The following is a 19,875-nucleotide window of genomic DNA, read 5'->3' on the forward strand; positions in this document are numbered from 1 at the left end:
CATGGGGCATTATAAAGGGGGGGCAGCCTGCATAGTGCATTATGTGGGGGGGAACAGCCTGCATGGAGCATTATAAGGGGGGGGCCTGTATGGGGCATTATGTGGGGGGTAACAGCCTGCATGGAGCATTAAAAGGGGGGGGGCCTGTATGGGGCATTATGTGGGGGGTAACAGCCTGCATGGAGCATTATAAGGGGGGGGCAGCCTGTATGGGGCATTATGTGGGGGGTAACAGCCTGCATGGAGCATTAAAAGGGGGGGGGGCCTGTATGGGGCATTATGTGGGGGGTAACAGCCTGCATGCAGCATTATATGGGGGCCAGTATCCTGTATGGAGCGTTATAAGGGGACCGGTATCCTGTATGGAGCGTTATAAGGGGACCGGTATCCTGTATGGAGCGTTATATGGGGGCCAGTATCCTGTATGGAGTTTTATAAGGGGACCAGTATCCTGTATGGAGCGTTATATGGGGGCCAGTATCCTGTATGGAGCTTTATAAGGGGACCAGTATCCTGTATGGAGCGTTATATGGGGGCCAGTATTCTGTGTGGAGCGTTATATGGGGGCCAGTATCCTGTATGAAGCGTTATATGAGGGCCAGTATTCCGTATGGAGCCTTATATGGGGGCCAGTATTCTGTGTGGAGCGATTCACCGGTTTCTGAGCTATTGTGGAATTTACAATAGATATCACTCATGTAATGTAAGAAGTGAAATCTTTGCATTGTATATATATATATATATATATATATATATATATATATATATATTTCTCCGCTGTATCTCTGCATCATGAATCGTGGTATGCGTTAAAGGGGCCCACTGAGACTCTTTCGCCCGGGGCCCAGAAAAACCTGGAGCCAGCCCTGGTCTAGGGGCCAAGGAAATCTAATCACTGCAGATGTTCCTACAGGCTTCTACTTAGCAAACAAAAAGAAGGTACAATGAAATATTAACTAAAAGTAATTAGAATTGTTCCTGACATCGTTCTGATGATTTCCTTGGTTGAATGAAGCAGGTGAACACTCGACTCCCTTCCTTTAAAGAAAAAAAAAAAAAGGAAACAAGCCCAAATATATTACCGGATCAGCGGTTTGGCACCTGAGACATTGTGCAAAGCAGTGTTTAGACATGCAACATTAACCTGAATCAGACAAGCAAGTGGAACTAATTAAGTGAGAAATATCCATCGTTGGGGAGAGGAAGGGGCTGTGTAGTCAGCGCGGGGGATTTCTGTCAGGCAGTGAAAAACAAAATTGCGTCTTGCCTACAACACCAAAGTAAAATGCAGTTTTAATGAAGCGCCATTTGTCTGCTTACATCAGTCACTGCAAATCATCTAAAATTCAGGAAGGGCATGTGCGTGAAAGCAAAGGACAGAAAAGACACTGGACACTTCAAGGGATTATCATCCAAATCTCCCTAGCACATTTAAAGGCCTTGAGCATATAATCTGATCCAAGGACAGCAGTTTATTGAAAATGGAGTAAGGCAGATTAATACATTTGTTGGGGTGGTGGGATTGAGGGGTGGCGGAAGACTTTTTTCAGACATTAGTTTTCATCTACGAGTTTATTCATGTTTTTCACAATTAGCACTCATATCTATGATAATATTTCGGGTGGTTCACATGTCTAATTTGAACCACCCGAAATTTGAACTAATTTTTGGTTGAAAAAAAGAAAAAAAATGGACAGCACTCGAATGAGATCCGTGTGCTGTCCGTTTTTTCGCGGACTGTTTGATAGGAGAAGCTGCACGAAAAAAACTGATGGAGCCCTAAGGACACATTCACACGTTCAGTGTTTGGTCAGTATTATCCATCAGTATTTGTAAGCCAGAATCAGGAGAGGCACAACCAGAGGAAAAGTATAATAGAAACACGTCACCACTTCGGTATTTATCGCCCTCTCCTGGTTTTGGCTTACAAATACTGATGTAAAATACTGACCAAATACTCAACATGTGAATGAGGCCTTAAGCTAAGTTCAAACAAGCCTCTAAAAAAAAAAAAAAAAAAAATTGTGCATCTGTCATCCAGAAAAAAAGAGAATTTTTTTTTTACCTGTATTGTTATTCATATGCAATTTGTTTTTTACATATCACCAGTTATTAAAATTTACAAGAACAAATACAGTTTTCCTATGTTAAAGAATTGCAATGTATCTGTCAAAATCAGATGATATACAGATGAGCCATATGGGATCCGGTATATATATATTTTTTTTTGAGAATTCATAAACTTGAATAGGCCAGTCTCATCCGAAATATGGAGAAGACTAGTCCATGCTGCAATTTTTTCACAAGGAAATTCTGTTCGTAAAAATAATAATGTTCATCTGTCTGTACAGACCTATTGAACAACAATGGTCTAATTGCTGTCAGTTTTGTTTTTTTTCATGGACAACTCTCAGATCAAAAATAGCCTGAGTTGTAAGTTTTACTTTAGTTCTTGCTCATTCTGGGTTTGAGTCCAGTGGGCAGTTTTACATTCTGTTATCCCTGTATATACATTTATAAAAACGGCCTGTCACAGTGGTACTTTGTCATCCATGTTGTCGAATGCTTGAGGCCTTTTCTACTTCAGGGAAACCACCCAAAATGCGAGGGACCGCATTGCTAGCCATAAGAGGTAAAAACCTGGCTCCCACTACCACATCACTTTACTGAAGCCAAAAACTCGGTATCCCAACTACGATTTCAGGTATTAGAACAATAGGAAACCTACTGGATCCACACCATCCAAAACCTAGCCCCAAGCCCCAAGGGTACTCAACAGAGAAATTAATTTGCTAACTAGACTTCTTTTTCACCAGACACACTTACCTCCCTCCCCCCCCCCCCCCAGCCACAGGCTATACTCCACTTTCCCCACAGGGCCTGGGGAGGTAAGAAGCCCTTTTTTTTTTTTTTTTTTTTTTTTTTTATACATATTTGTATATATTTTTTTCCATTCTTCTATATTTTTCCATAATTACATAACCCAACCTGATGACATTCCTTCCAGATCTCTCATGCTATTGTCACTTCCCACCTTCCTTTAGCGGACAAATCTCACACACTATAATCCCCCATATTCCCATTTGTCTTTCTTCCGCCCCACCTCCCGCCCTAATCCATAGCGCATTTCCCTCATCACGACACTCCCAGCATAGGGTCTATATTTCTCCTACTGCTCCATATACTGCCACAGTGCTCGCCCATACCATCCTGCCCCATGCCATTAATAGTTAACCCAGGGGCGGACCTACCGCCCCTGCAGCCCATTCATTGGGGCCCCCCCCCCTTGTGCGTCTCCTCATGGGGGCCCCCGCAGGGCCGGCGTCAGCACCCAGGCAAATGCCGGGGCCCTGAGCAGTCGGGGGGCCCTCACCGTCGGGCACCCCGCGCGCTATGGGACCCGAGAGCGGTGCCAGCGCCCGCTCCCCCGCTTGCTCAGGGCCCCGGCAGCTGGCACAATACTTACCTCTTCCTGTGCCTCCGCAGCAGCTCCTGCATCCTTCGCGGCTGCTGCACGGTGACGTCTTTACACCGCGCTCTCTCCTGAGCAGTCACAGCGCAGAGCGGGACGAGGCTGGCGACGCTGGAGTCCAGAGCAGCGGCAGCAGGTGAGACGTGAGGAGTATTTGATTATTTTTATTTTTTTATTGCATCGAGGCCTGTGGCAGTATAAGGGAGGGGTGTGTGTGTGACATCCTGCATGGGGCATTATAAGGGAGGGGGGTGTGACATCCTGCATGGGGCATTATAAGGGAGGGGGGTGTGACATCCTGCATGGGGCATTATGAGGGAGGGGGGGTGACATCCTGCATGGGGCATTATAAGGGAGGGGGGGGGTGACATCCTGCATGGGGCAATATAAGGGAGGGGGGGTGTGACATCCTGCATGGGGCAATATAAGGGAGGGGGGGTGTGACATCCTGCATGGGGCAATATAAGGGAGGGGGGGTGTGACATCCTGCATGGGGCAATATAAGGGAGGGGGGGTGTGACATCCTGCATGGGGCAATATAAGGGAGGGGGGGTGTGACATCCTGCATGGGGCAATATAAGGGAGGGGGGGGTGTGACATCCTGCATGGGGCATTATAAGGGAGGGGGGTGACATCCTGCATGGGGCATTATAAGGGAGGGGGGGTGAGACATCCTGCATGGGGCATTATAAGGGAGGGGGGGGTGTGACATCCTGCATGGGGCATTATAAGGGAGGGGGGGGGTGTGACATCCTGCATGGGGCATTATAAGGGAGGGGGGGGGTGACATCCTGCATGGGGCATTATAAAGGAGGGGGGGTGTGACATCCTGCATGGGGCATTATAAGGAAGGGGGGTGTCATCCTGCATGGGGCATTATAAGAGGGGGTGACACCCTATATGGGGGGGGGGGGACAGCCTGCGTGGGGCATTATGTGTGGGGAACAGCCTGTATGGAGCGTTTTATGGGGGCCAGTATTCTTTATGGGGGCCAGTATCCTGTATGGAGCGTTATATGGGGGCCAGTATCCTGTATGGAGCATTATATGGGGGCCAGTATCCTGTATATAGCGTTATATGGGGGCCAGTATCCTGTATGGAGCGTTATATGGGGGCCAGTATCCTGTATGGAGCGTTATATGGGGGCCAGTATCCTGTATGGAGCGTTTTTATGGGGGCCAGTATTCTTTATGGGGGCCAGTATCCTGTATGGAGCGTTATATGGGGGCCAGTATCCTGTATGGAGCGTTATATGGGGGCCAGTATCCTGTATGGAGCGTTATATGGGGGCCAGTATCCTGTATGGAGCGTTATATGGGGGCCAGTATCCTGTATGGAGCGATTAGCTGGTTTCTGAGCTATTGTGGAATTTACAATAGATATCACTCATGTAATGTAAGAAGTGAAATCTTTGCATTGTACTATATATATCTCTCTTCGGTATCTGTGCATCATGAATCGTGGTATGTGTTAAAGGGGCCCACTGAGACTTTCGCCCGGGGCCCACAAAAACCTGGAGCCGGCCCCCGGCCCCATGCTGAGCGATAAGCGCCGGGACATCTCAGCGCTGCTTTCCTCTGTGTAGCAGTGCAGCGCCGCTGCGGCAGCGCCTTCATGATTCCCCTGACTTCCGGTCATGTGACGGCGCCGTCACATGGCCGGAAGTCAGGAGAACCTGGTGGCAGCGACGTTGACGAGCGCCAGGATTCTGCAGGGATCGCATGGGGGTAAGTATAACAAGTTTTTTTTTTTTTAAATACAATTAATTAACTAGGAGTCGGGGCAATCAGAGCTGCACATGGGGGGGGGGGGTGAGAGATGCACATGGGGGGGTTATGTTTGCATAACTTTGTTGCCCTATGAAGGGCAGGGGGGGGGCCCAAAAAATTTCTTGCACAGGGGCCCACTACAGTCTGTGTCCGCCCCTGAGTTAACCCCACTTTAGGTCCAGCCCTCACCTCTGTAAATTCTACACCCTAATACTCCGTTCCCGTATGTCCACTGTCCTCCCCCTCTTGTCTTAACCCTTAGTGCTTTTTCCTATATCACAGCACTCCCCATATCAGGCAATGCAAGTCCCTTACCACTACATTCACAATTTCAATAGCTACTGCATAGGAGCCGGAGTCCCCGTAGCCACAGCTACACACTGTACTTTGACACACCCCATCACCTCCACGTCATGTAAGGAGATGGACATACTGTCATGTTCCCCATTGAAGGCAAGAGTACTGTTATGGTGCATAATGTAAATTATGATATGTTATTAGTGACAGCGTTGTAGTTTGACCGACAGTAGAGAGGGTTAGGATTAATGATTGAGACTAGCCCAGAATGGGAGGGGCTAAGGTGAAGGGACAGACAGTTTTCTGTCAGGAAGTCAGATAGGGCCCAGCATGTCCCAAAAGCAGACCTAAGGTCTTACTACTAGTCAACAGAGCCACATGACGTGAGTGTTCCTGATATGTGTGGATAGCGAGATCCAGAGTTAAGGAAGGAGAGAGTGATCAACCGGAGACAGGTCCTGAGACAGGACGCCTAGCAGTACGGCTCAGAGTTTATAACTCGGAGAGGGAACGGTCCAGGATGGAACAGAGGATATGAGTTGAAGAGAGTGCCCCGGGCGGGAGTTCCAAGGCATCAGCAAGCAGCAAAGCTAAGTACTGGCCATATTGGGAAACTAGTTCCCTTAAAGGGGCTTTCCCATGAACGAAAGTTGATTTTAAATCAATAGATTTTGGAATAATAATAACTGATTCTTTTTGTGAGGTAAAACATTTCTCTGTTTTTAAACAATGTTTTACCTCAAAGAAAGAATCAGCTGTGATCCCGGCTATAATGTCTGTATACTCTTTTGCTTCCTCCCCTGCCCAGGAGATGTGGTATGATCCTGACAGTGTCCCTGTACAGTCGGACACAGCCATTACTCAGGGGAACATTTATAAGATTATCTCAGCACAGGTACATTTAATTTAAACACATCCAATTATGGAACTTATTATTATTCCAAGATCTATTGATTAAAATCAACTTTTGTTCATGGGGAAAACCCCTTAGAGGCTTAGTGCCCACGATGCAGAAATGAAGCAGAAATTTTCCTGAGAATTTCTGCATCTCCTTGGCAGAAAAACGCATGTGGTATTTACATGCGTTTGACGCGTATTTGCATGCGTATTTGCCATGCGTTTTTCCAATGCATTGTATAGGCAAATAAGCATGCGAGTGACTCGCCCTCCCTGAGCGGTGGGGTACTCTGAGCCGGGCCTTGCAGATGTCGGAGGGGATGCAGTCGTGGCCTTGGCTTGTTCCGTGCCCAGGGCTGTCACCTGAAAAATGGGCTTTTTGGGATGAGTGGTTGTTCGACTACGCCACCTGTGGTTTCTGGTGAAGGCCACCAGTGCTGCGACAGTCCTCTGAGGCTGGTGTTCTGGCAGCTCGGTTGGTACTACTCCCCACAGGCGGAGTAGGCCTCAGGGCAGTGTTTGGTGAACTGTATGGAGGAATGGTGGGTGCAGTGCCATGCAGGAATAAACATGCGGAGGCGGTGAATGAAGTCATCTGGGTCTTTACTCACTTTAGATGTACTTTCAGCCGCAAAGCTTCTCTCTGCTACACACTGTGTACTGCGGCCACCGGGAAGGGGGGTTCAGCACTTCCCAGGTAGATCAAGAGCACCTGCCAAGACCCCGCTGGTGTGTTCCTCTCCTTCTTATCTCCTCCCGCTTGTGTTCCTCCCTGGGATCCACTAAGCCGCCGGGCGTTTCAAACAGTGACATGAAGTACACAGGCGGATATCTGGGGCCGGTCACCCCTTTTGCAGCAGGAATCCCTCTGGCTAAACCAGAGTGAAGAATACAGGTGGCGACTCCACTCCGTCCGTCCGTATCCCCCTGGGATCCTTTTGCCTGTGGAGCCTATCTCCTCTACTCCCCTCCAAGGCCTTCTTAGAACAGGACCCTGACCGGGCAGAGACACTGGTTAACTCTGACCCGCTCCTCGCCTCTAGGCCAGAGAACGAGGACCGTGAATCTTCAGCCAGCTACAGACTCTTGCTGGACCCTGACAGAAGACCACAATCAAAGACCTTGAACTTAAGATGGCAGTTTGTTTTATATGTTTCTATAAGTGTTTCCTCCACCCTCACCCACTACTTGGTTCCCCCTATCTTTGGTTCCCCCATTCTCCTCTATCCTGGGACAGGGCAGCACCCTGGTGCATTTAAGCCCCCTACAGGACAGGAGTGGTGTAGTGTTGAGTGTGAAGTGGGGTGCTGAGTGATGCTCCATCCTTACCTGGGGGAGAGGAGATACCACACCTCTATCTGAGGTGCAGTACCCCTGTGGCGACTGAACCCGCAGGGGCGCCACACATGCAGAAACGCACAAGACTTGGTCATGTCCGTATTTTTTCTGCGAGTAAAATCTGCGCGGAAAAAATATGGACCATGTGCACAGAACTTGCAGAATGTCATAGGAAGTCATGGGATAAGGTATGCAATGTTTCTGGAGTGTTTACGCGCTGCAAATACGCACCAAAAACGCATCGTGGGCACACAGCCTAAGAGAGAAAATGCGGAACCAGGGGTTGAGAAGAGGACTCATTAACTGGACTGTTGTAGTGCACTGGGTATAAACCTCCTGCTTGTCACCTTTTAGGCTATGTGTTGCTTGCAGACATTTCTGCAGCGTTTCTGCAGGGTTCTGCATCTCTTGGCAGCAAAAATGCTGCGGAAATTCAATTTCTGATGAGTTTTCATGCATGTGTGATGCTTTTTTGCCTGCGGATTTGCCATGCACTTTTTCTAATGGATTGTACAGGAAAAACGCACAAAGAATGGACATGCTGCTTCTTTTAACGCACATGAAATTATGTAAGGAAAAATCCTGATCATGTGCACAGATCTTTCAAAATCTCATAGAAACTGCTGGGATAAGGTTTGCAATGTGTTTTTGGAGCCAATTCCGGGTGGATTTACCGCATCAAAAATGCATGAAAAAATGCGCTGTGTGCACATAGCCTAAGGCTGTGTGCCCACTATGCATTTTTTCAGCGTTTCTGCAGCGGCAATTCCGCTGCAGAAACGCCTAAAAAACGCTTGGTAGAAGGTCTGCAATGTTCCCCCATGATAATCCGCATGTGCTGTGCACATGCTACGGAAATTTCCGCTGCGGATTATCATTGCAGAAAAATTGGCAGCACTACCAATTATTTTGTGGAATCGCTGCGTTTTCGCCACCATTGACTTGCATTGGACCGCATCACTACATATGCACATGCGGTTCAATGTGCGGATGGTACCCGGGTTTGGAGAAGAGGAGATTCTCCTCCAGACCCGGGTACCATAGTACCTTCCAAAAAAAGAATAAAATAAATATACATTATACTCACCTTCTGATCGCCCCCTGTGTCCTTATCCGATCTGTCCTGGCTTGCCGCCAGCTCGCGATGGTCTAAAAGGACCTGCCATGACGTCAATTAGTCATGTGACGGGTCACGCGACCACGGACGTCGGCGGCCGCGTGACCCGTCACATGGCTAAATTACGTCATGGCAGGTCCTTTAAGACCACCGCGAGCTGCCGGCAAGCCAGGACGGATCGGATAAGGACACCGGGGGCCATCAGAAGGTAAGTATAATATTTATTTTTTACCATTCTTTCAGTCACACTATATAAATCCATGCAGTTTGTATGGATTTATATAGTGTGACCAAGCTGTCAAGCACTTTCCAAGTGATGCTAAAATTGCTTGGAAAGCGCTCGTCAACCCGCATGTGAAAAACGCTTCACTTCCGCTTGTCCCTGGCAGGAAAAACGGATGTAAAATCCACATGTGTTTTTTCTGCCAGGGAGATGCAGAAAGGCTCAGGAAAAATCCGGAGCATTTCTGCATCGTGGGCACATAGCCTTAGGCTACATGTATTAGACAGACATGTAAACCAGATGTGCCCCTAATGATGTGGGACACAAATATTTGATTTTATTTGTTATACCTCATACAGTTATCTTAAGTGAGGCTCCTGCATTTGCCATATCCATGCTTTTTATTCTTTATACTGTACAACATGTATATTAAATAATGTGACACCAGTGGCGTAACTAGTGTCTGAAGGGCCCTGGTGCAAGATTTGGACTAAGGTCCTCCCAACCTGAGATATGTCCCTTATCCTGGTATATGTCCTTCTAAGCTTTATGTAGAAAAAGGTCAATTTTCCATGTATGAGTCATAAATCTTTGCAAAAGTCCCTGTCAGGGGGGAGGAGGGAGCAGCTGGGTCAGGAGTTGCAGAGGGGAATGTTTTCTGCAGGGACAAGAAGCTTCCTGTATCTACATGGAGTAGTGAAAAGAGAAGAATTAACTGGGTAGAAAGGCAAAATGAGCAATTGTAAGTACACAGTGCTATATAATATGATGATTGCAATATATTAAGAGGATAAAAACCTTGATGGGAGTGTTTCTTTAAGGAAACAGGTCTGAGAAATATTCCTGGAACGGTTTCATAACCACATATGAAGTACTGAATGTAAAATCAGCACAAGTAGTTTTTACATGTGGTTTTCCACACTGCTGTTTTTCACAACTGGTATCAATGCGGGGGAAAAAAAGCCACAACAACACTATACATAGAGCATTCTGTAACTTCAAAGTGCAGTGTGCGCTAAAACCAACACAAAACCACAGAAAATAAAAAAAAATATGCAAAGTGTGAATGAGAGCTCATAAATCCCAATTCAATAATACTGCACATCTGGCAACAGTGGTAAAATACAGCAAGCGTCAAGCCGCTTAAGAGACTTGTATATAGCCTGTAGGAATTCATGTGTAAAAGTTTTGTGCTCCATTTTTTTGGAATATGTATTATTCCAACCTTAAATTGAAAGTGTTGGCAGGACTAACACATAGCTTTTAACTGATTTATTGCTGCAACAACTCATGGTCTATGGGGTTTCGTGAGTTGTATGTGTGCTACGATTTTTATTGAAAAAAGTCACATTGAGGGTAAATTTCCACATAGTGAAAACACAGCAAATATTCTGCTGCATATTAGCTTGCAGAAAATCTACTGTACCAGCACAGTGCAAGAGATTTTAAGAAATCTCATGTTCATACTGCAAAATATATTTGCAGCGTAAATTGCCAAGAGATTTGGATGTGAAATCCAAAGAGAGTAAATTTATACTGCCGATGTGGTACTAATGTCCCCAGTGGGGGATACAGACAGAAGAGGGCCCCTGTACAAGAATATTACATGGGCCCCTCTGTGTCTGTGACAGGAACGGCTTGCTGATTTGAAGGTGAAAGTGGCCCTTATTGCCTCTTGGGCCCCCGCGCGGCTGCACACATTGCACCAATGATATATCAACCCCTGAATGTCACAGTTTGCATTGCATTCTTCGCAATGATATCCGCAGCAGTAAGTGCTGCTGTGGACATCGCTATTACCTCTCCACTATGCGGGAACTTAACCCTAAATATTAAGAAAGAAATGCATTAGGAAATATACTGAGTTTTCTGCAGTCATTCCCTGAAAAAAGTCATAGTCAATAACTGTATATCATATAATGATAGCCTCCATCCTGTGATTTTCCAGATGTTTCCACATGCTAGGAGATGTAGTTGACCAATAGCTAAAGAGCCACAGGCTGATGGATGTGTAGCACCCCGAGGGCTCGGTTGCTACAGAGGTATTGCACCTCACCCAGAGATGTGATATCTCACTCTGGTAAGGATGGAGTGGGGATCAGGACCCCGACACCTGCATGCATTACACCACATTTCCGGGGGGCAGGGTGACCGATATGCTCCAAGTAGAGCACGACAGTCCCTGTCCCTGGCTGGAGTGGGGGGAGGGAACACCGAGGAAGGGGGAACCCTGTAGTGCATAGGAGGGAGAGGGCAGTTCCTGGGTGCACCTAGAGGGAGGTATAAAAGGTGGGCACCATCTTAGTTCTGAGAGAAGTCAGTGTGAAGTCAGTCAGCTCAGTAGCTGGGAGCAGAGGCTCTGCACGAGCTCTGCTCCACAGGCAGGCCAGAGAGGGCGGCCGGAGACTGGAGGAAGAAGGAAGAAAGAGGAGCGGAGGAGTCTCCAGGAACAAGGAACGAAGGGACCCCAGGGGTGCAGACCAGCGAGTCGCCACCGCAAGCCCGAATCTACCTGCGTAGAAGGGTCAGGCCAAAGGGGGAGACCGATCCCCGAAACTAGTGGAGGCGGGGAACTACCCTCAGCTAGAAACTGGAGGCTGTGACATTTCACGTGGCGCAGCCCCTCGCTATACTCGCTTGGAAGGCACCATATAGGGTCAGGGAAACTGGTGCCAAAGTTTACCAGAGAAGGCCCGAGGCAGCCGGACAGAAGCGAGGTCACTGGCGGGGTATGACAGGCCAGAGAAAGTACACACAAAGGTGTCCTGTGAAACGCTCCAAAGTTATCTGGGAGTAGGCCGAGCCCCTCACCTGGTGAACACAGTGCGACGAGGGACGTTATGACTAGCTGTAGTAACGTGGATAAAGAACTGTGAGTAAATACTCTGGACTGCATTACAGGACTCTGTAGTTACTGCTGCTCCCGCGCACCATCACCCCAACATCTCCACTTTCTGCCCTGAGGCTATATTCCTCCCGTGGGGAGTTATACTATTTGCTGCTGCACTCAACACCAGCCTCAGCGGTCTGCCCTGCAGCGGCGGTTCACTCTGACCACAATCCACGGGTGGCATAGTCGGACATTCAGCTTATAGACTGCCATTTGGTTTGACCACCCTGAGCCACGGACCGGGTCACCGCCACGCGGAGACTACAACCCCCAGCATCCCACAAAAGGCCTGGTTCCGGGTATCCCCACACACGCGCGGCCCAGGGGGTGTGTCAGATGCATCAGAAAAAAACTGTATTGAGCTCAAGTTGATCCTAGCAATAAGTTGACAGGTATGGTGGGCTATTAAAGGGGTTTTCCTTCAATGTAGATTTTAATTAATAGATCTTGGAATAATAATTTCCACAGTTGGATGTGTTTAAATTAAAATGTTCCTGTGCTGAGATAATCTTATAAATGTGCCCCTGCTGTGTACTGTGTAATGGTTGTGTCTGACCATACAGGAACATGGTCTGATCATACCACATCTCCTGGGCAGGGGAGGAAACAAAATAAAGTATACCGACAGGACAGCATTGGATCGCCGCTGCAGCTTTCTGTGATGTAAAACATGTTTAAAAAAACAATACTCTCCATGCTGTGATGTCTGGTGGGAGCTTAACAGGGGTTGTCCATTAAAAACAAGTTATTACCTAGCCATACAATAGGTGATAACTTGCTTGATTGGTGGGTATCTGACTGCTGGGACCTGCATTTTTATCCGCGATGGGAAACTTTTATCCAAGTTACAAAACGGAGCAGCAGATTGGATACCCGACCGCTGCTCCATTCATTCTTTATGTGGCTGCCAGAAAAAGCTGATGGCAACCTTGTAGGGGCCCATAGTGCCCTGTTTGGTCAGACCAACCCCCCCCCCCCCCGCCCCCCCACGATCAACACATGGTTACGTCACTTGATTTCAATGGTCAACTCATTTAAGAAAACACATCTCATTTTCAATGTAGTAGAATTTATTAATTCAAAATAGAAAGTTTCTTTAATCATCAAGTGGTTCCATATAACATATATATATATATATATATGAGAAAACCGAGAGGAGACTGGCCTAATACCAGAAGGATTCACACACAAAAAAAGCCAGGGTTCACTTATTGAAAAAGATGATAATCCTTTCTAACTGCTTGGCTACACAATCCAAATATGAATACACCTCCCACTGCTCCATGTAATCCTGGAAGGAGCTGCTATCTGACGCCACCCTGCAGTCTGTATACATAGGAGTGCTGCCATTCACATTCCTGTGCAGAATGAGGCCAATAGGGTAAGAGGGATTGTGATTAGTCAGTGCTACCTTCAAGATACTATGGGATAAAGGTTACTCCCAAATAGCCATGAGAATCCTCATTTTTTCACAAAAAGAACCCTATAATGTAATGGCAACAAGAATATACACATTATGTTGTGTAGAATATATAATTAAAATGAATGTGAAAACGTATCTTTTTTCAGAATTGCTTTGTTTGTTGGGGTGGAGTTTTTTAATGCTTGACGGACTGTGCAAAATATAGACATGTTATGTCTCTGGGCCACAGATATGTGACAAGTTAGTAGATCTTCATACGGTCTTTGGCAAAACACAAGAAATCGGCCAATGTTCTACAACATTCAATATTTAACTCGACAAAGTGGGCCCTCACTTTTCAACTTGGCAAATAAAAATCTTAAAGTAGTCATAGCTGACTGATAATCCTCATGTATGATGGAAATTCGGTTCTGTTAGAGGATACTCATCTGACAGGGGTTGGATATACAGCAGATATATCCTCCATTGTTTTCGGTGAAAAATCTTCTGCATATTACAGTTAAAAGAAAGGAAAGAGGAGTTCCATGTTTAATACTGCAATGACAAGTAGATAGGTAAGGGAGAGTACCACTGACCTGAGTGAGTTGTGACCTGACACAGCTCCATAGAATGCGATGAGGCACAAAGAGAGGCTGCTGCTCTGGCCGCTGACGCCCACCATGGTGGGGAGAAATTGAAGAGACTGGAGGATAAAAGCGACGTCTTCTGGGTGCTGCCAAGAAGAGTTGGAGTCTGGACGTGTGTTAATGTGGAGAATTTATTCACACAACGCATTTCAGAGATGGTTCGACTCTTTCCTCAAACCCGAGGAATGAGTCGAACCATCTCCGAAACGCGTTGTATGAATAAATTCTCCACATTGGCGCAAGTTCTGAGGAAGGAGTTGAACCGTAACCAAAACACTTGCTATGAATAAATGCTCCACATTGACGCGCGTCCAGACTCCTACTTTTCTTGGCAGCGTCCAGGATACGCCACTTTTTTCTTCAGTCACTGAATATTATAGTGTCAGCCTTGTGGGTGAGATTTTACAAAACCTCATCTACATGATGTGGAGAAAATCTGCAGGGCTGATCAATATATAATGCTGATTATCACTGCTATGCATGAGTGAAATCTGCAGCAAACACCGCAGTGAATTTATACAGTGAAGAAAGTATCATTTTGTATGAAATTTTACCACAGAGCCATCACCTGCATGGATGCATTCTTACTGTTCTGTGCACATTTTCCTTTGGTTGAAAAAAGAAGAAGAAAAAACCCACAAACAACAATATCATAAGGCTAATTAGTTGCTGGGCTAAGTAACAACAATTAACAATTTCCCTTTTCGACCAGTACAAAACTATTGGGGTATGTTCACACATAATCTTCCGTCCTGATTTCCAAGATGCAAACTGGATGACATTTAACAAATGTTATCAACACCGTGAAGGAACAAAATCTGCAGTGGAAATCGATTTAAAATCCCCATTATGTTAATTTATGCAGCCGATTTTACCCTTTCATTACATAGGAAATCTATAGCAAAACTTGCACATTTTGGTACAAGCTGCTGTTTAAGAAATTTGTACAAACTGACTGTACCTTTAGGCTATGTTCCCATGATGAGTATTTGGTGAATTTTTCCACGTTACAGATTGTCTGCACGTATTAAATAGATTAGGTCACTTGCATTTTTTTCATTGTGCGTATATCGAGGGTTTTTTTACTTGTCATGTTTTAAATAAAGCTGCTTGACCTTTGATACTTCCTGGTATTTGGGTTTGACAAAACTTTATTGATAAATTCATATGTTTCTACAGTGGAAACAATTTAAGAACACATATTCATTATTACCAGGAATGAGCGGACCTGTGCAAGTTCGGGGTTCTGGTTCACGACCCGAACTTTAGTATCAGAATTGTACCCAAACTTAAACCAGAACCCGAGCCCCATTGAAAACAATGGAGACCCGAACTTTGAATTTGGGAAAAATCTCTTCTCCTGGAAAAGTCGGTGTTTGGCGTTTAACACTGGACACTAAAGTTATATTCACACATTGCATTTTTGCTGCATTTTTTTTATGCAAATTAAAAGATGTGTTTTACAGTACCAGCAAAAGCTGTGAGATTTCAGAAACCACATTGTTTTTTTTTCCTGACTGAATTGCAAAACTGCTGCGTTTTTGAAAACTCCAGCATGTCATTTCTTTCAGCATTTTTGCAGTGTTTTTTTTACCCGTAAGTGCAAAAAAGCAGCAATAACACAGGTATCAGGAACAGGCATTAAACAAAACAAAAAAAACGCAGCAAAACCTACTTTTTTTTTTAAGCAGCTTCTTTACTGCCAAGAGAACACAGCAGGTTTGGCCTGCAGAAAAAAAACACAGCAAAAACGCAATGTGTGAACATAGCCTGTCCGGTGCGAACCCCAAACTTTTAAGTTCAGGTTCGCTCATCTCTAATGATTACCTTTTGGGTTTTCGGCATCTAATGATATTCTATGAGTAAAATCTGCACATAAAACTCAGCGTACTTGCAAGAGAAATTGTCATGTTGCAGAGTTCAAAACAAGCACCGTAGGTCATTTATTTTTTTGCTGCAGCGAAAACACCGTGTCAAAAACTCAACAAAAACTCATTATGGGAACTTAACATTAGATTTCTGCTAAGATTTAGAGACTTTTCAAATTAAAGCGAGCTCTACATTATACTACAAGATGTTATCTGAATGAATACAATTAAAAATTAAAGCCTAGCACTGGTGTGTAAAACATTTTTTTTTTTACTAGATTTTCTTTAGTTACTTTTGTTTTGCTTATATTTTTAGAAAATAGATCTTAAAGTCATCAGAAAATTAACAGAATAATTAAGCAAAGTTTCAAAAATCAATTGCATCTGAGTCATTCATTCAATTATGGAAGCCAGAAAACTGAACGGATGAACGGCCAGCTCTGCTCTGGGCCGTTTCTAGGTCCCAGCTGCTCTCCTTGGGAAAGGCATACAGGGATGTGTTCGTCACACAACATAAAAAGCTACTAAGATGCTCTATAAAGAATTATAAACCGGCAGAACCTAAAGAAGTTAACAAAAGATCCATTAAGTCATGTACACATCTCCTACAACACAGCGCACATTTTTTAAAGTAAACACACAGTGTATTATCATTCCCAGAGGAAAAGTTAAGAGTTTAACTCACCTCCGTAAAACTTCATGTGAAATGTCCCACACCATTTTTTGTAACAGTGCAGAAAAAAACGTTTCAGACAATGTTGACCCAGAAAGTGCAGTCATCCTGACTACACTGTGCAAACACGGCACGGAAGTGTTTAAATAACCCCCTATGGTATGAAAGAGCTGACAACTATGTCCCGATGGTAATAAAATTCACACCCTTGCACCATGTCTTTTGAATCCTATCAGTTAAAACACAATTATGCTTTTAGTTTTTATTCCTAGCACATGTAGGTATATTATTTTAAATTCTTTGAAAAATCAGATTATTATTTATTTTTAGTGCACCATTGAGTCCATGGTGCAGAAGATGCTGTACAGGTGAAAAGGGGTTACATACAAAATACATTGAACAAACTAACAATGACAGACTGGTACAGAGAGGAGAAGGCCCTGCTCTAGTGCAGGGTTCCCCAACTCCAGTCCTCAAGGCCCACCAACAGGTCATGTTTTCAGGATTTCCTTAGTATTGCACAGGTGATGGAATTATTGCCTGTGCAGGTGATGCAATTATCACCTGTGTAATACTAAGGAAATCCTGAAAACATGACCAGTTGGTGGGCCTTGAGGACTGGAGTTGGGGAACCCTGCTCTAGTGGGTTTACAGTCTACATGATAATGGGGATGGAGACCGTAGGATGGAGGGTTGTGGCAGCTCCGATGGTGGTGAGGAGGCAGCGGGGTCATTGCAGGCTGTAAGCTTTCTTGAAGAGATGGGTTTTCAAGTTCTGTCTAAAAGTTCCAAATGTGGTGGATAATCGGACATGTTGGGTCACAGAATTCCAGAGAATGGGGGACACTCGGGAGAAGTATTGGAGGCGATTGGATGAGGAAAGTACAGGTGTGGAGGAGAGAAGGACATCTTAGGAGGACCAGAGATTACTTGTGAAGCAATCAGTATTGTTTTTCATTTTTACATTTAGACAGTTTGATTTATTTCCTCATCAAAATAGTTAACGTTCCACATACAGTGCAAGTGAATGATGTCCTTTATATATCATTGATATAAGCAGGTAAAAAAAAAAATCTGGGTAGATTTTTGTCCATGGTGTGGACATTTGGTTGAACATTGGACACAATAATACAGAGTGAGTACATAGAGAAATTTTCACGTAGAAGGGACTTCCAAAATTAACAATGACTAACAAAACCATTAATAACTTATACGGCTTGTCTGGTCTAAAATAATAAATCTGCAGTCACTTTGTGATTGCAGACTTATGAATCCCCTCAGCGCATGCACCGTACGCTGCAAGGATCCGCCAGTTTGAGCCGGGAACGCCAGGATGTATGCGTTATACATACTCCTGGCCAGAAGATGACTAGTAGGCGTGACCTCGCTCCATATACTTGTATTGATTGAGGCCGCACCCACTAGCCACTAGACGGCTACACCCACTGGACTGCCGCGTCGCTAGGTGGGGCACGGCCTCACTCAATACAAGTGTATGGAGAGAGGCTACGCCCACAAGTCGGGTTCTGGCTGGGAGTGCATATCACATACATCACCGCCGTTCCCGGCTCAGAAACTGGTGAATCCTTGCAGCGCACAGTCTTCGTTTCAGGATTCATAAGTCTGCGGTCACACAGAGTGACTGTAGAATTATCATTTTAGACCAGACAACCCCTTTAACTTATACATCTCTGATCTAACCTCCCAATATATATTATCTGGTCCTCAGCAAACCCCCTTCTCCTCTTTCTTCTTCTTTACTCTTCACACAACAGTCTTAATGTTTTCTCAGATGCCTTCTCCCATACTGTGGACTTTGCAAACCCAACTGATCAGTTTCTCCACAACTTTCAAATTAAAGGGAACCTGTCGCGTGAAAAAAATGCTATTAACCTGAAGATATGGAGTTAATCTGCAGGTTAATAGCATTCTGAACCTGCTCGGTGTCGGCACTTAGACCCCGACTGCTGCAAGTAAATTAACTTTATTCTTCCAGGTAGCATTTGGGTTTGTCATGGGGGCGGCACCAGTGTGGGTTCAATCACCGCTTGTGTATAGAGAGCGATGGCTGTAAACTATGCTTGCCGCACTGACTGACAGCAGCTCAGCATTAGAGATGGCTGTTAGTACGGGGAGCGCCGTTACAGCCGCTGCTCTCGTAACACAGAATGGTGACTGTGCGGTGCCGCCCCCTTGACTGAAACCCGAATGCTACCAGGAGGAATAAAATTCATTTCCTCCCAGTAGTGGGGGTCTAAGTGCAGGCGCCGGGCAGGTTCAGAACGCTATTAACCTGCAGATTAACCCCATAACTGCAGGTTAATAGCATTTTTTCACGTGACAGGTTCCCTTTAATTTTAAACAAAAAAAAACCATCACTTCAAGAATGCCTACAACCTACAATGACGCTGCTATTACCGGAGACACCTACTGTCTTCTTCTCCCCTCCCTAAGACTTAATGGACAGGGTCCTCACTCCCATTGCAACAGTCTGTCACTTATCAAAGTAACTAAACATGGCTATGTATTTCTAAATGATTGCACGCTGAACTGTGCTTTCATATGTACAGCTCTATAAAGTGAATTAAATAATACAAAATAATAAAGCTTATTCAGTAGCTACATAATGCAAACTTTTGTAGTTCTTTGCCGGCTAGCAGATACTTCTATTTCCTGACATTTTTATAAACTGCTATTTATAATTAAAGTTGGGTATTCTTCTTTATGGCATGAGCAGACAATTTCACTCATTTGTACAAAAGCTTGCTAATTTTTAGATGCTTTTACCTTGTACATCTCCAAAATCAGGTATAAATAAAGTAAAGTCAGGAAATTATTGCCTCGACAAGGTATGAGGAGGTGCTACATGACAAAATCATTCTCTTTGGGTGTTTATTTTAGTTCCTATGTCATACAATGATCCCACAGGCCCCACACAGGGTATAATACAGAATTGGCTTAGTGTTATGGGGACTTTCCATTTGTTGTCATTGGGCTCATTGATGTTCATCACATTCCGAACAAGTCCCTTTATATACTCTGCAGCCCACACTACCAGCTATATTAACTATTCACATTTCCAATATTCATCTTTAGCAAGGCATAAAATTCTGACAATAGTTGCTCTACTACATCAGGGACCTGGAGATGACTGTGTGGGAGGCTTTAATACTCACTTCAGTGGAAGTCAAAGCAAAGATTTACGGCTACACTAACAAGGATGTAAAACATTTTTCCATATGGAGGTTGACTACAGCCCACTTAATATATCAACAGCAAATC

The 19,875-nt window shown here is 44.9% G+C and overlaps 1 protein-coding gene across 2 annotated transcripts in view; it reads right to left on the reverse strand.

The window, feature by feature from the left end:
• The window catches only part of SULF1 (sulfatase 1), a 157,711-nt gene that overhangs the window by 84,004 nt on the left and 53,832 nt on the right, over positions 1-19,875 (reverse strand). The gene's annotated exons all lie outside the window — the stretch shown is intronic.

This window comes from Phyllobates terribilis, unplaced genomic scaffold, assembly GCF_046119375.1.
Source record: "Phyllobates terribilis strain yellow unplaced genomic scaffold, ASM4611937v1 Scaffold_4__5_contigs__length_816908805, whole genome shotgun sequence".
Taxonomy (NCBI): Eukaryota; Metazoa; Chordata; class Amphibia; order Anura; family Dendrobatidae; genus Phyllobates; species Phyllobates terribilis.